This window comes from Pongo pygmaeus, chromosome 14, assembly GCF_028885625.2.
Source record: "Pongo pygmaeus isolate AG05252 chromosome 14, NHGRI_mPonPyg2-v2.0_pri, whole genome shotgun sequence".
Lineage (NCBI taxonomy): Eukaryota > Metazoa > Chordata > Mammalia > Primates > Hominidae > Pongo > Pongo pygmaeus.
Window position 1 is genome coordinate 45657604 of NC_072387.2, and position 14655 is coordinate 45672258.

General features: G+C 36.9%; 1 long non-coding RNA gene across 1 annotated transcript in view; it reads left to right on the forward strand.

Annotated features, from left to right (window-relative positions):
- Window positions 1-14655, forward strand: part of LOC129011473 (uncharacterized) — a 79144-nt gene that overhangs the window by 47062 nt on the left and 17427 nt on the right. The gene's annotated exons all lie outside the window — the stretch shown is intronic.

The window sequence follows — 14655 nt, forward strand, 5'->3', positions numbered from 1 at the left end:
TAGGAGCATGCTGTTCTCATAATAAAAGGAGTGGCAAATGTTACATTCCACTGGGCAAGACACATCACATGGCCAGGTCCAAAGACAGTGGGGTGAAAATACATACTCCTCCCTCAGGTGGGTAGTAATACAGTATACTGCTGGCATATTTTATTATTATGATTGTACTTGTCATTTTATACAAGTGGAAATCAAGGCATAGAGAGGTTAGATGAATTGCCCAAGACCACACTACAGACAAGTGTCAGAGGCCAATTTGAAACTGAAGTCTGACCCAAGGTAGTTACTTTTTATACCGTACCAACTAGAATGGCATTTCTTCCATTTACTCATCCAACTTTGTTGAAATTTGCCTGGAGAACAATTTCCTTTCTAATAACCTAGAACAAAATTTATGTTGTTAACTCAATGCCCATTATGCTTCCTTCCCTTTCAGTCTTCCAGTCAATGGCTTCAACACGAACCTTGAAATTCAAATAATCTCTATGTGAGAGAAGTCACTATTCAAAAAAGTTACAGATAACCCATACATGGACAAAAGCTTGAATTAAAAAATCCCCTTTCAATACTGGAACTAGAATAGTTTAATTATAGTTTATTAATTGTTTACTAAGTCCCATACTTTTTTGTACCAGTTAAATAAAGGCACTGTCTATAAAGAAGGTCAAGTGTAACTTATAATGGTGGTTGGGTGAACCTTCATTTACAGGGAAGTTGTGAGCATCTCCAGAATGGGGAGGATCAGTAACTGAAGTGGTAATATGACCCTGAATAGCTTCCAATCCAGTCTCCCATGAATTCTCTTACAACAAGCCGGTGGGGCTGCTGATTTTTCCCCGAACACATACTCCCTGCATTTTTTCATCTTTGGGTCTTGGCTTATGGTGTTTCCTCAGCCTGAAATGCTTCCAGCTGCTTTATCTTTCCCATCGCCCAGGTCTAATCCTAATAATCTCAGGGCTCTTCCTTAAATGCTGTTTGCTCCATGAAACCTTTTCCAATCTCCTCAACCAAATATAAATACGCTTTTTAAACCCAAACAACACTTTGCTTAAACTCTTGCATCCCCTCCTACCCTTTTGTCCAAAGTTTTTCTGTAAAAGATGTGCAACAAATAGTTTTTAAAATGGAAGTAAATTGAACTACTGTATTTGATAAAGTTTTGTGGACAGTGTGTGGGGTTGATGCATTCTTTATTCATTCATTCAACAAATAGTTATTGAATGCCTCCTATTTGCAGGGAGTGAATGACTCACCAAAGGTGGCATAGATAGGTAATGATGGATTCAGAATGGAAATCCAGGATAGCCTGGCTCCAAAGCCAGTACTTTTAACCCCTACGTAGACATCAACAGCCAGAGGCTCCTGAACGCTGGGTGGCTTCACTGTTGGGAATATATTAGTTCTGTTTCTTTTCTTTAATTGTGTAAAGTATTTTACCAATGCATTTTAAAGCTATGATTTAGCCTTGGTTTCAAAATTGCCTCTAAAATAATTTCTATTAATATAAGATGACCCCAGTAAAAGTAAAATAACGTATTCTGGGCAGAATTGTACTGGGTAGTATTGTACTGTCTAACAGCCAATTTGGGTTTTGTCAGTCCTGAACTTTATACAATTTTTTTTGTGGCCGTCTTTAAGAAAAACAACAACAACACAACAACAACAAACAGGCATGAAATATTTAACTTAGGAAAAGAAATCATTACAATTTACCTGAGTGTTAGAGGTTCAAGTCTCTTTTTTTATCCCCTAAGCTATCTTGATGCAATTGACCAGAAATTCTTACATAGAAATGCTTCCACATTGCAATCTGACTTCTCCTCCCCACCTGAAATACTTTACAACTCCTGTCCACTCCTAACACTTAGAAGGGACCTTGCAAAGGAGGCTTTATTCACTTCCCTGTAAGTCCATATCTGCTTTTGGCAATTAAGAAATGATACTCAAATGGCATTGGTTTTAGTCTCATATGAATTTTGGGGTTAATTTTCTGGGCTTCTTGGTATCTTTTCCCAGGAAATGGAGACACTTTAGTAGAATGGTCGTTTGAGACACAAAAATTTCTTAGTAAAAAAAAAAAAAATTTTGGCTATCGAATTGGGTCGGCAGTTGTCATTACGGAAACCATTTGGCATGATTATAATCTCCTTTTGGAACTATTTAAATAGAATACAAAATAAATGAAAATATGTTCTTAAATAAATAATGCTGTCACTAAGGGATTTACTGACATTTATGTGGCTCAAACACTATGTTCAGAATAACATTACCCAGAATCAATCACTTCAATTTTAAAAGATCCTGGAGATGACTAACTTTATAGAAGGATTTAAGTCTTTTTTTCCTCAAAGCTTTTTGGAAGTATTGGCACTGCAAAGACAATGAGACACTATTGGAAATGAGGTTATTTGGTGTAGTATCAAAAATCACAGCAGAGGGCGTCATTGTAATGTGCTGGATTTTTCTTTCTTCATGAAAGAATATTTTCTCCATGGCTCTGCATCTTTCTGTTCACTCATTTTGAAACTTGCAATATGTTTATCTGAAAAAAAAAGAAAACACTTAAATACCAATTTTACTATATTGAGAGTGTAGGGTGCAATTTCAGCCTTAAAAATCATTACTTATTTTGTTTGGTTCCCATGAAGTTATTGCAATTTTGGCACCTTTCTAGACTTCCTTCCAGAGCAGTGAGGAGTTGTGTAACCTCTTTTGCTTTTTCTTGCAGGTTGTCACTTTATTAAGACCATTCAAATTGTTGGCATATCATTATGTGAACACATTCATTAATTATGTTACTTTATTCAAAGATCAGGAAAATTACATGAAAACAGTTCATAACATCACACTTATTGCATCTTCCAGTTCCTTTCAGCGAATTGTGCTTAGGTTCTAACAGCTATCTACTCTAATACAAAGAGAAAGCTGTAAATTGTAATTATGTCAGATGTTCAAAATGAATGAGACTGAGTATAAATGATCCATTAATTTAGGTTGTTTTAATTATTTTATGGATTCATCTTGTGATTAGTTTAACTGTGATTAGGGTGAACAACGGATTGGAAAATAAAAGGATTGGCTGAACTACAGTTTAGTGCATCCTGAATGTGCATACACAGGCTTGCACTTAAATCCCAGTGAAGTTCCTTTTTGACAATTTTGTCTAAGAGAGAGCATCTCCAGCAGAGTACAAATATTTTTTATAACTCTGGGTTCTGCGGTCAAATATATTTATTTTTCAAGTCTCAACCTGGTTCCTTATAATTATGTTCACAGAGATATTTAATTTTATCCAATCATCATACACTCTAATAGTACATGTGTAGCATCCTGTTTTTTTTAAAAACAGTAGTCCTAATGATCTGTCAGAAAAGACATATTTTTGAGATAAAGGAGTTTCTAAATAATGAATTATTGTTTAGTACCAGCTTTTGGAATCCTTACATTTTAAGGAACTTGAATAATTTAAATATTAGATAATGTAACTCCTCATAAAAACACTGTCTAGACAAGGGCCAATATTGCATTGAGATTGGATGAACATTTTATTTTGCATATAATTGTTGTCTACAAAACAAAATACTAATAATAATGGCTACCAGTTAGACAATTTAGAATATGTCTTACTATTTACCTTTGTGGTAAAACATTGTATGTTTTAATTTTTTTCTGATAAAATATTATACAATAACAAAACTGGACAGTATTGTGAAAAACAACCATTTCAGGGCTCTTGAAATTCACCAAAGGCATACAACAAATTGCGAAGCAATTATTCACAAAAAAATGCTGAATGTAAGTTAGTAGGCGCAGTGGGAGTCTATGGCATTCTTATCTGGGGCTTCTCCTATCCACGTCTTCTGTACCCCATTCCCAAGATGGATCTGTTGAGAAGTTTATGAGGGCACTGCTGAATGTGAAAACCAGCAGCTTCCCTGCCAAAGGGGGATCATTTGGTTTGGCGCACAGTGTGGAAAAACTTCACACCCAGTGGTGTTGTCAGTGGAAATAGCGACCTTTGTGGCAAATGAAAGGAAAAGACTAGCTCTTCAGGTAGTCTGAAGTTATAGTCTTGGTTGCAGCAAACAATGGACTCGTAGACAAGCCTGGAAGTTAAGGAGATCTGAGAAATGATAGCCTTGGAGGGCCTTGCTAAGTTCTCCATGTATCTATGCAGGGGAGACTATGAGAGAATCCAAATAAGCCACATATCTTTGGCTAAGTGTGAGACAGGCCACAGAGGAGGTGCCACCAGAAGGCCTGGTGAGAAGTAAAAGCCAAAGTCAACTTGACAACTGATTGATTGAGTCAATGGCAAAACTTTCTTTGGATTATTTAACTGGTGTTAAAAGACTATGCTAGGATTTTACAATTTCTTTTATTTTTGTAAATTCTTCATAAATTCTAAATTCTAATCTATTGGAATATATTCGAATATATTCTAATTTATTGGAATATATTCGAATATATTGGAATATATTCTAATATGAAGGAATACATATATTCCTTCATAATAATTAGGAATAATTTAGGAATACACTAGAATGGGGAAATGTTTTTTAATTTCTGAATTGTGACTCTCTGAACTCATTCTCCATCTATAGATTAGAGCTCTTTATTGGCTTTACTACTTTTTTTAATTTTAGAGGAATAATATCTATGAGAACCTTGCAATATTAATAGTAGCTTCCATTTATTGAACACCTATTATGAGGCAGACATTGTGCTGTGACTTTACACACATTTTATGTCATTTAATTCTCATAATGGCTTTATGGTGATGTTATTCCCTTTCTGGGTGCAGAAATTGGAGCTTAAGCAAAATAACTTTTCCAAGGTTATAACAGCTAAGAAGTGAAGTATGTGGAATGCACCTTGGCAGTCTGATTCCTGAACTCAGATCCTTAAATACTATGCTATGTTTTCGGATGATGGTGCTATAGAATACAGAATATTTTTCTATGCCTATAATAACATAATCTGATAGCAATTAAATTACCTTATGTAGAGTTACTGGTACATTAAGCAGGTTTTATAGTTCAGTTTTTTTAAAAGAAAACCTTTATATCAAAGAGAATTTCAAACAGGTACAGAAGTAGATAATAATGTAATGATCCTTCATGTACCCTTCACACAGCTTTGAATACTTTTTATAAGTGCTAACATTACTGCTTTCTATGCTAAACTTTGCTGCGAAAAGGAAATATTATAGACCAATTTTTGTATAGTGAATATCAGTAACTGTTAATTTTGCAACTAAAATGTTCAATAATGGATTTTACTAACTCATTACTTTGTGAGTATTTCGTTTTAAAATAGGCACACTAAGGCCAGACCCCGTGGCTAATGCCCGTAATCCTAACACTTTGAGAGGCTGAGGCAGGAGGATCACTTGAGCTTGAGTTTGAGACTGCAGTGAGCTATGATGGCACCAATGCACTCCAGTCTGGGCAATAGAGTGAGACCCTATCTCTACAAAAATAAATTAATTAAAAAATAAGTAAACTGAATAAAAATAGATACACTTACAATACGTTTTTAAAAGTAGACAACTCTGTGCAAACAACATGAAGAGTACAAGGAGGAGAGGGTTGTAAATATTCTGTGGCTATTTTGGCATAATGGAGCAAATGACTGGAACATAGCAGGGTAGAGCTGTGGAATTTGGTTTACGCATCCTCTGTTTCTTTAAGATGCTGCCTATGGACCTCTATGGGTCTCCCAGCCTCTGTCATGTGACTCCAGGCTAGCCGTCTTCTTTTAAAGACTTTTTTTTTTTTCTGAGAAGTTTTAGGTTCATAGCAAAATTGAGCAGACAATACAGAGTTCCCATATCCTCCCTACCCCCTGCCAGCCGTGCATAGCCACCCTCACCGTCAACATTTGGCACCAGAGTGGTACGTTTGTTACAATTGATGAACCATTCATACCTCATTATCACTCAAAGTCCGTGGTTTACATTAGGGTTCACTCTTGGTGTTTGTCATACATTCTGTGGGTTTGGACAAATGTACAGTAATGTGTACTTACTATTAAAATACCATAAACGGTAGTTTCACTGCCTTAATAATCTGGCTTGGTCTTTTATTCATTACATTTTCTCTTTTATAAGCATCAGTATTGTTCTTTCCTGAATTTCTAATAATCATGTCATGGTTTTCAGTGACTTGTGGAGAAACTGAGAACGAGTTCTCCGAATCTTGTCCTCAATTACTTGGCATAGTAGTATTCAACAGAGCTATGGTAGTTTGCAGGACTGGAAGGAAATAGTAATATGATCATATTTTGTTATTTTAGGCCACCTACAGAAATATTTTGTGTTATAGAGAGGATTTAACTTCTTTATTTGAAACCTTAGGTCCCTTGAATGGGATATGATGTTTTATGCCATATGTTTCTGTAATAGTCTTTAAATTCTTGTTGTCAAACATATTTCCAGTAACTCTGGCTCCTGAGAGAAACTATTCTGTTTTTCTGCCTTTTCTTTGGCCTCTAGAATCCTAGAAACTGTGCATTTTGGTTATTCCTGTAATTTGTGGCCCTTTAAAATACTAATTGTCTTTTGCTTTTCAAGAAAACTAAAAATCATGTCAATGAGAGCTATTTCCTTTGACTCCTTAAATCTGGAGTGAGCAAGCCCACTGGTCAGAGTAGGATTCCTGACAATATCCCCTGTCTACACTATAGCCCAGGTTGCCATATACACAGTAGAGTTGTAAAGATCCTATTTTCTGTTCAGCTAGAGTTCTTGCTGCTGAACTAGGTGGATTTTACTCAGTTTTAACATAATCTGCAGATTGCATAGCACGATCTACAATTTTGTGCTACATTTTGTGGAAAATTTAGATGACTAAATGTTTTTCATTTTGAAGGACTTAGAAAAGGCAGTGTGGAGCTGTTAAGAGCTCAGATGCTAGAGAAAGCCAAACACTAGCTCTGCCACTTACAAGCCAAGTGATCCTAAGAAAAGTGAGCTTCACTTTTTCATTTGCATAAAGGACATATTAATAACAAACTCAAAACTGTAGCTAGGATTCATTGAAATAATGCACGCAAAGCCCTTGACTTGGTCTGGTGCACACTAAACCCTCATTGTTACCTGAAAGAAGAAAAGTGGTAACAAAGTACACTTGGATTTCATAACTACAAAGTCTCTTCCCTTCTAGGATCCCCCAAGGGGGTTCCATAAAATCAAGTATGAAATAGTCTTTGATGGAAAGGCTAATACGGTCTGGTTAGAGTCCATGAAGACTTCTGGATTCTTGTTGCTCTTGTAAGGTTAATTTGGATTATACTATTGTGTTGAAGGACATAATTGGGGGCCAGGGGAAGATGCTTTTGTCTCTCTTCAGAGTACAGTTCTGTCTTCTATCCATTCTGAGAATCTAAGGTAACTCTGAAGATGATAGCAGGGCACTTGTCTGGTTTTTGTTTAAGTTTTTCTACCACAAAATCTCAAGTTCCGGTAACCTGAAGGGCTAGTCTTTCCTTTGTCTGGTTTGGTGGTTGCTAGAATAGAGTCTACCTGCTAACGTTCTATTTCAGAAATATTTTGTACAAAGCTTCCTTCATCTGCTATTGTAATGTTCTTGTTAACATGCAACAGTTTGCTAAGGGATCTCTGGCTTTGGTCCTGGCAGTCTGGAGGCAATGAAATACGTACTGCCAGGTATATATCATAGAACATTTCCATACAACTGAGCAGAAAGGCAGACTCTCATGTAGAATCAAATGAAATAATAAAAGAATCCTGTAAATCTCAAAGATCCCATCAAAATTCTTGCATGGAATTACTTAGACCTGGCAAACAGAAATACAGCTGCATTTGCAATGATTTAAAAAAAACTCATTGAAAATACTGGTGATAACAAAGCAAATTAAAAGTTTAATATCATTTTGATTATATAGTATTTTTATAAAAACTCTTGGTCCTTTCACATAATTGATATGGTGAAAGAAATCTTGGTTATATGCTCAAATGTGACAAGAGCTTGGTTCAAGCACTAGATCCGTTATTTAATAAATATGTAATCTTGGACCAAATAATGTTCTGAGCCTTGGTTTTCTCCTCTGTAAGATGGGGTTAATACTCCACCTACTTCCTTTGGTTTTGGGGAGGCTTGAGTAAGATAATATGTATAATCTGTAAAGGACTCTGTAAATAAAATATATTAATTATATGATTTCCAATGTTCAAAACTGAGAATGGTAAAATCTTACACTTGAAAGGAACATTAGAAGACATTCAATGTATGCATCTTTCAAAAATAACATTGTTGAAATTCAAAATGTAACATTCAAAATATAACATTCAAAAATAACAACCCTATCTCTGTTTGGTCATTTCCAGCAATGCATTCAGACTACTTAGGATGCAAGCATTCCACTTGCCATTGGGCAAGTTTCTTAAATTGGGCTCTTCAGGAAGCAGACTTAGGAAAATTAAGGTGCGGGGCATTTATTAGGGAGTTCCCTTGGCATCACCCCTGAGGAAGCGAGAGAAGGAGATACTATAGAGCAGAGGACAAAGGCTTTAGCTGAACCCACAGTGAGCTTGGGCCTTCAATGGCCCCTCAGAGTTATCATGAGTTTGGGCTTGAGGGCCAGGCCTTTATACCTCCATCATGACCAGTCATTGCAGGCTGGCTTCCCCAGAAGGAGGTGCCATCTTGGCAAGGCAATTCTCTTCAGCTGAGGCCATCCCCAAGGAAGGTTAAAAACTGAGGCACATCTTCTGGCAGTCCTCCTGCAGCTAGTGGAATAAGTCCTTCCTTCCTCAAGGAGACCTTGTGCATTATGGCATCCACCACAGCAGGCCCTGCAGATAAGACATTTTGCCTTATATTGAGTTGACACCTTCCTCACTGTGACTGTCATGTAAGCTATTCTCTTCTGAGTCAATTCCAAGTCTTATCATTATTTTCTAACAGATAATTCTTTACTATATTCTGGCAACACTAGTGCTATAATACTGATACACATATATGTATCTATATCACATATATAAGATATATATCTCACATAGATATCATATACTCAAACATATATTACACACACATATATAAGGCTCAAATATATATTTATACACCTTTGCATATACATATGCCGAACTACACCTGACACATAGCTGTTAGTGACCATAATTATGTCATTTATTGGAGACAATAAAATACGTCTTCTTTTCTAAGAGAATCAGATAAGCAGATCATGGATTCTGTTTTGGACATATTGAATATGAAGCACTTTTAAGACATCCAAGTAAAAATGTTGGGTGGGCATTTGAATTTACCTGGAGCTTCAAAAAGGGTCTACTCTACAGATAAGTAATTACAAGTTGGTGTTTATATAGTAATTGAACTATGGGGCATGGGTGAGATTATGAAAAGAGAATAAAGAGTAGAGCAGAGAGATAAGAAACATTCTAGTAGGCATGTTGGATTTACTTTGATTAGCAAATTGGCTTTTACAATTATTAGAAAATCATTTATTTGCCGGTATTTAAAAATCAGGAGGTTCCACGTGATCCAGATTTAAGCTACTCTTGAAAAACTAAAAAATCAGGCAACATTTATTTTTTTATTTCTGCATGCCAGTAATGACCCAGAGCTGGGTTTCCCCTTTAGATACTGGATTTTCCCTTCAGTGGAGGGCTTCACCCCCTGAGGTGTGTGCAATCACTAGTTTAGTGTCGGGAGAGAGAGGACCCGTGGCTGAGACACAAACAACATCAATATTTATTTATTTTATTTTATTTTATTTTTTATTATACTTTAAGTTCTAGGGTACATGTGCACAATGTGCAAGTTTGTTACATATGTATACATGTGCCATGTTGGTGTGCTGCACCCATTAACTCGTCATTTACATTAGGTATATCTCCTAATGCTATCCCTCCCTCCTCCCTCCACCCCACAACAGGCCCCGGTGTGTGATGTTCCTCATCCTGTGTCCAAGTGTTCTTATTCAATTCCCACCTATGAGTGAGAACATGCAGTGTTTGGTTTTCTTTCCTTGCGATAGTTTGAAAGAGCATCAATATTTAAAGACTGGTGGGTGAGAAGTCTGGCACTGAGATGTGGCCAGAGATGTAAGAGGCTGCAGCCCATAGGTGCAAGGGGAGAGAGAAGTGGTTAGCAGTATACAATTTTTTTTTTTTTTTTAGGCAGAGTTTTGCTCTTGTTGCCCAGGCTGGAAGGCAATGGCGCGATCTCGGTTCACTGCAACCTCTGCCTTCTGGACTCAAGCGATTCTCCTGCCTCAGCCTCCCGAGTAGCTGGGATTACTGGTGCCCACTACCACGCCCAGCTAATTTTTTGTACTTTTTTTTAGAGAGACAGGGTTTCACCATGTTGGCCAGGCTGGTTTTGAACTCCTGGCCTCAGGCGATCCACCCGCTTTGGCCTCCCAAACTGCTGGGATTATAGGCGTGAGTCACTGCTCCCGGCCAGCAGTATAAAATTCCTCAGAGAAGTAATACCTTTGGGAGATGGAGCTCATTGACTTTAGGGAGAGTGGTTTTGGTGTAGCAAAGGGGATGGAAGCCAGATTGAAGTGGGATGAGTGAATGAGGGGTGGGGAAATGAGGAAAAGAATGTGCACAATGAGAAGTGTAGCTTTGAAGGTAAGGACAGAAATAGGGATTAGCTGGAGGGAAGTTAGGTTGTGTTGAATTGGGGTGGGGGAGGGGGTTGAAGGGCAATAGGAAGAAGAGAAATAGAGGTGTTTTTCACATAACATTGCTTTAAATATCCCCTCTGACTTTTAAGTGGTTTGAACTATTTCTGAAATGTTAAGTGAAAATTCAGAGATGTTAGTGCTTTGTTGAAAACAACCGTGACCAAAGTACTTGGGTAGTGGAAAACTTAGATTGTACAGCTCAAATTGAAATGGGTAACTAAATAAAAGATTAAAAATTTTCAACTTGAATTATTTAGTCCAACACTCCATGACCTCATTTTGCTTTTAACAAAGAAAATTTCACATGGCATGAGAGAGAAATTTCATATTATTTGAAAAGTAAAGTCTTAAGTCTGACTTATTTTTCAGATAAATAGCATCTTTGACAAAAACGAAATGAAGCATTTTTGTATGATTCTAGTGCAAACATAGATTATGTGATACTAATACACTATTTAAAAAATATTTTCCTATATATGGGATAGGAAAAACATTATGGATTTTCTTCCGGGAAACATTTCACAGATTCTTTTGTTGAACACCTATATCATGGATCACTCTGACTCTAGCACCCCTCAGCTCAGGGAAAGCAACAGTTTTCCTCAGTGTTCCTATTGCCCCCAGAGAGTGCTTGCCAAGTGCTCAGCAACATTTCACTGCTTTGTGCCATGCCACTGGGTACTTTGTTCTATCCTTGGTATGCCATGGTAGCTTCTGGGGCTGCTGCCCAAACCCTACTGGCTTGCTGATAATTTATCTCACTCTTGGCAGAAGGTGCTCTAGAGTTAAATTTTTTCCACAGCCCAGTTTCCCCAGGGTGTGATAATTTAGGGTGGAGAGGGGGAAGAGAGTGACGGCCTCTCTCTTCTTTTGTGTTAATTTCTTTTAGAGGGATCTTAATTATCTAAGGTCCCCATGTGTTCTGAGAGAAGTGGCTTTTTCTTATTGCTTATGGTTCTTTTTTCCTTAGAGTCAGCTATATCTGTTTAGAGGCCAGATCAGAGATAGAGTTTTTACTCTATCTCTGATATGCTTATATATCAGATTTCCTTTTTAAATAATAAATAAATATCATGCCAGGTAAGATTTTCTTAGTTAAAAGCAAAATGAGGACATGAAGTGTTGGATTAAATAATTCAAGTAGAAAAATTTTCATTTTCTATTTAGTATTTTTTTGTGTGTGTTGTGTGTGAGAGGGGGTCTCATTATATCACCCAGGCTGGTCTTCAATTCCTGAGGTCAAGCGATCCTCCTGCCTCAGCCTCCCAAGTAGCTGGAACTATAAGCATGCACACTGTCTCCAGTCATCCCTATATTTATCTTCAGTCAGAAGGCCATCAGGATCATCTCCAGAATTATAAAATATGAATTTTCAGATTCACTCACTGAATCCCTATTTTCATAAGTTTGTTCCAAGCATCTGCATTTTTAACAAGTTCTAAAGAGGGTTGTAATATATACCCTTAGTTAAAAACATTGCCCTATGTATCCTTAACTTTGCTCCCCCACTCTCCAGAATAAAGACAGGTATCACCCTCTCTTTAGATGGCTTTTTTTTGTTTGTTTGTGAAGAAAAAACATTCAAAATTTTTTCTCCAACAAACAGCATTGGCAGGTACAACTACAGGGGTTTCTCCATAGATCAAACATTCATGAGGCATTATTAGCTTAACATTGAGAAAGCCACTGGTATGTTCTCTGTAACAATATCCACTTCACGTTTAAACAGGTACTATTATTGTGTTCACTTACAATTCCAGAAGGAAAGGCATCAATTGGAAATTTTTTTTTTTTTTTTTGGATCCTATAGTCAGATACAATAACAGAGACAAAACTTTGGGTAACAATCTTGATTTACATTTCAATAAGGGCCTTCCACAAAGAGGGGAAAAACTTCTCTGCCCAGAAGTTAGGGTCTTTCTCCTTCCTCATTAAATCATTGGAACAACATTTCATTGTTTGTTCAACATTATTACATGTACAAAAGAGGATTAAAAAAAGGAATCACAAAAATATCTTGAATGTCCAGCTATTCTCACCAATACATGAATTCTTAGGTTTAAGAGAGGGCCTGGGAATACTTCAGTGGTCATAAAATAGGAAAATAAGACACTATGGCTACAAAAATAAAAAAATATATCCCCCTTTGGCTGGAATGCACATGCTCCCGTAATTCCAGGTAGGTTCTATACTAATTATTAAATGTGTTTTTTTGCTCAGCTCTTCTCAGTCCTTTATCTCTTCTGATCAACAGGACCTTTTTAATGTTAGGTCCCTGGGATAGATCTGAATGACAGCTATAGCCATTAACTGAGAGCTCTTAACATTTCTTATTATATTTCTATGCATCTTGCTACTTATCCATCTATCCATTTATCTATCTTAATTTATTCATCCATTAATGACAGGTTTTTTAATATTTATTGAGTACTTGCTGTGTGCTGGGTACTGAGGATATAAAGGTGAGCATGGCAAACCTGGTCCTTGACTTCGAGGAGGAGGAATAATTAATGTTTGCACAAATAGGTAATTATAAACCGTGATAAAGGCCACGAAGGTTGATGTGAGATTGTTTGACAAAAGCTTCAGATCTGGGCTGGTGAAGTCAGGGAAGATTTTGCTGAGGAAATAACCTTGAGCTAAAACCTGAAGGGTGAATAGATGTGCCAGGGTATTGGAGGTGAGCATGTATTTTGAATCATTTCCTTAAGTAGACTATCAGAAGCAAAATTTCTGGGTCAAAGTACATGACTTTTAAAAATCATTAAATGTTTTTTATTATAATTTTTTTCTTTAAATTTTAAATTCATTTAAAATTATTTTTATGTAATTTAAACTTACAGAGCAGTTGCAAATATAGTGTAAGGACCTTTTTTTTTGCCTTGAACTATTTACCAGTTTCCACTATGATGTCCCCAAACCCCCAAATACTTTATGCGAATAGCCTTCAAACAAGGACGTTCTCTTATATAAGCACAATATTATATTAAAATTCTGGGAATTACCATTGAATTATTAGTACTTTCTAATCCTTAGACCTCATTTGAGTCTTGCCGGTTTTCCCAAGTGATGTCTTTTGTAACAAAAGATCCAGTTCAGAATCAAGTGTTGCATCTTGTCAGGTCTCTTGAGTTGGCTTCAGTCTTGAACATTTCCTCAGTCTTTTGTTGACTTTGAGGACTTTGACTCTTGAAAATCACTGTCTAGTTATTTTGTAGAATGTTCTTGCAGTTGAATTTGCTGATGTGTCTTCATGATTAGGTTCAGGTGATGCAAATTTGGCAGGAATATCACAGAAGTGTGTTCTTCTCATTACATTCTATTAGGTGGCACAAGGTTTCAATTTGTCCCACTACTGATGATGCTCAAGTTGTTCACCTGATTAAAATGGTACCTGCAGAATTCTCTCCTGAAAAGTTACTTTTTCCTTTTGAATTTAATAAATATTTGGAAGCTGAAAATATCCCATTCTTTATAAAACTTTCAATTTATCCTTTTTGATATTTATATCAGATTGGATTTCTTGTTTTCCTCTTTTATGCAATCGGTTATAATCCATTACTATCATTATTTAATTTGATGCTCAAATTATCTCATATTTGGCTGGCTTCTGTGTCCCACTGCTACCATGGCTGCCCCTCCCTCTCTCAGATTCCCTCCTCTGCCATCTCAGGCCACCAACACCCTGAGCTGAGCTGCTACTCAACATGGATGCCCTCTTTCCCTCTCTGCTCAGGATCCGACATCTTTTACCAGCTGTTCGCACCTCCTGTTTGTGGAGGAGCTGTGGAGGAGGTGTGGACAGCCAGCATTTATGTGGAGACATCCTCCTCAGCCTTCATGGGCTCCAACACTCAATATTGGCTGTCACACACTTCCCACCCTAATTGAGCTCTAATACCCTCTTCCTAGTGTAGCTTGGGGATCCCTGCCATCTATGCATTTTTCCAACTTTTGCTATTTTATCACATTTCC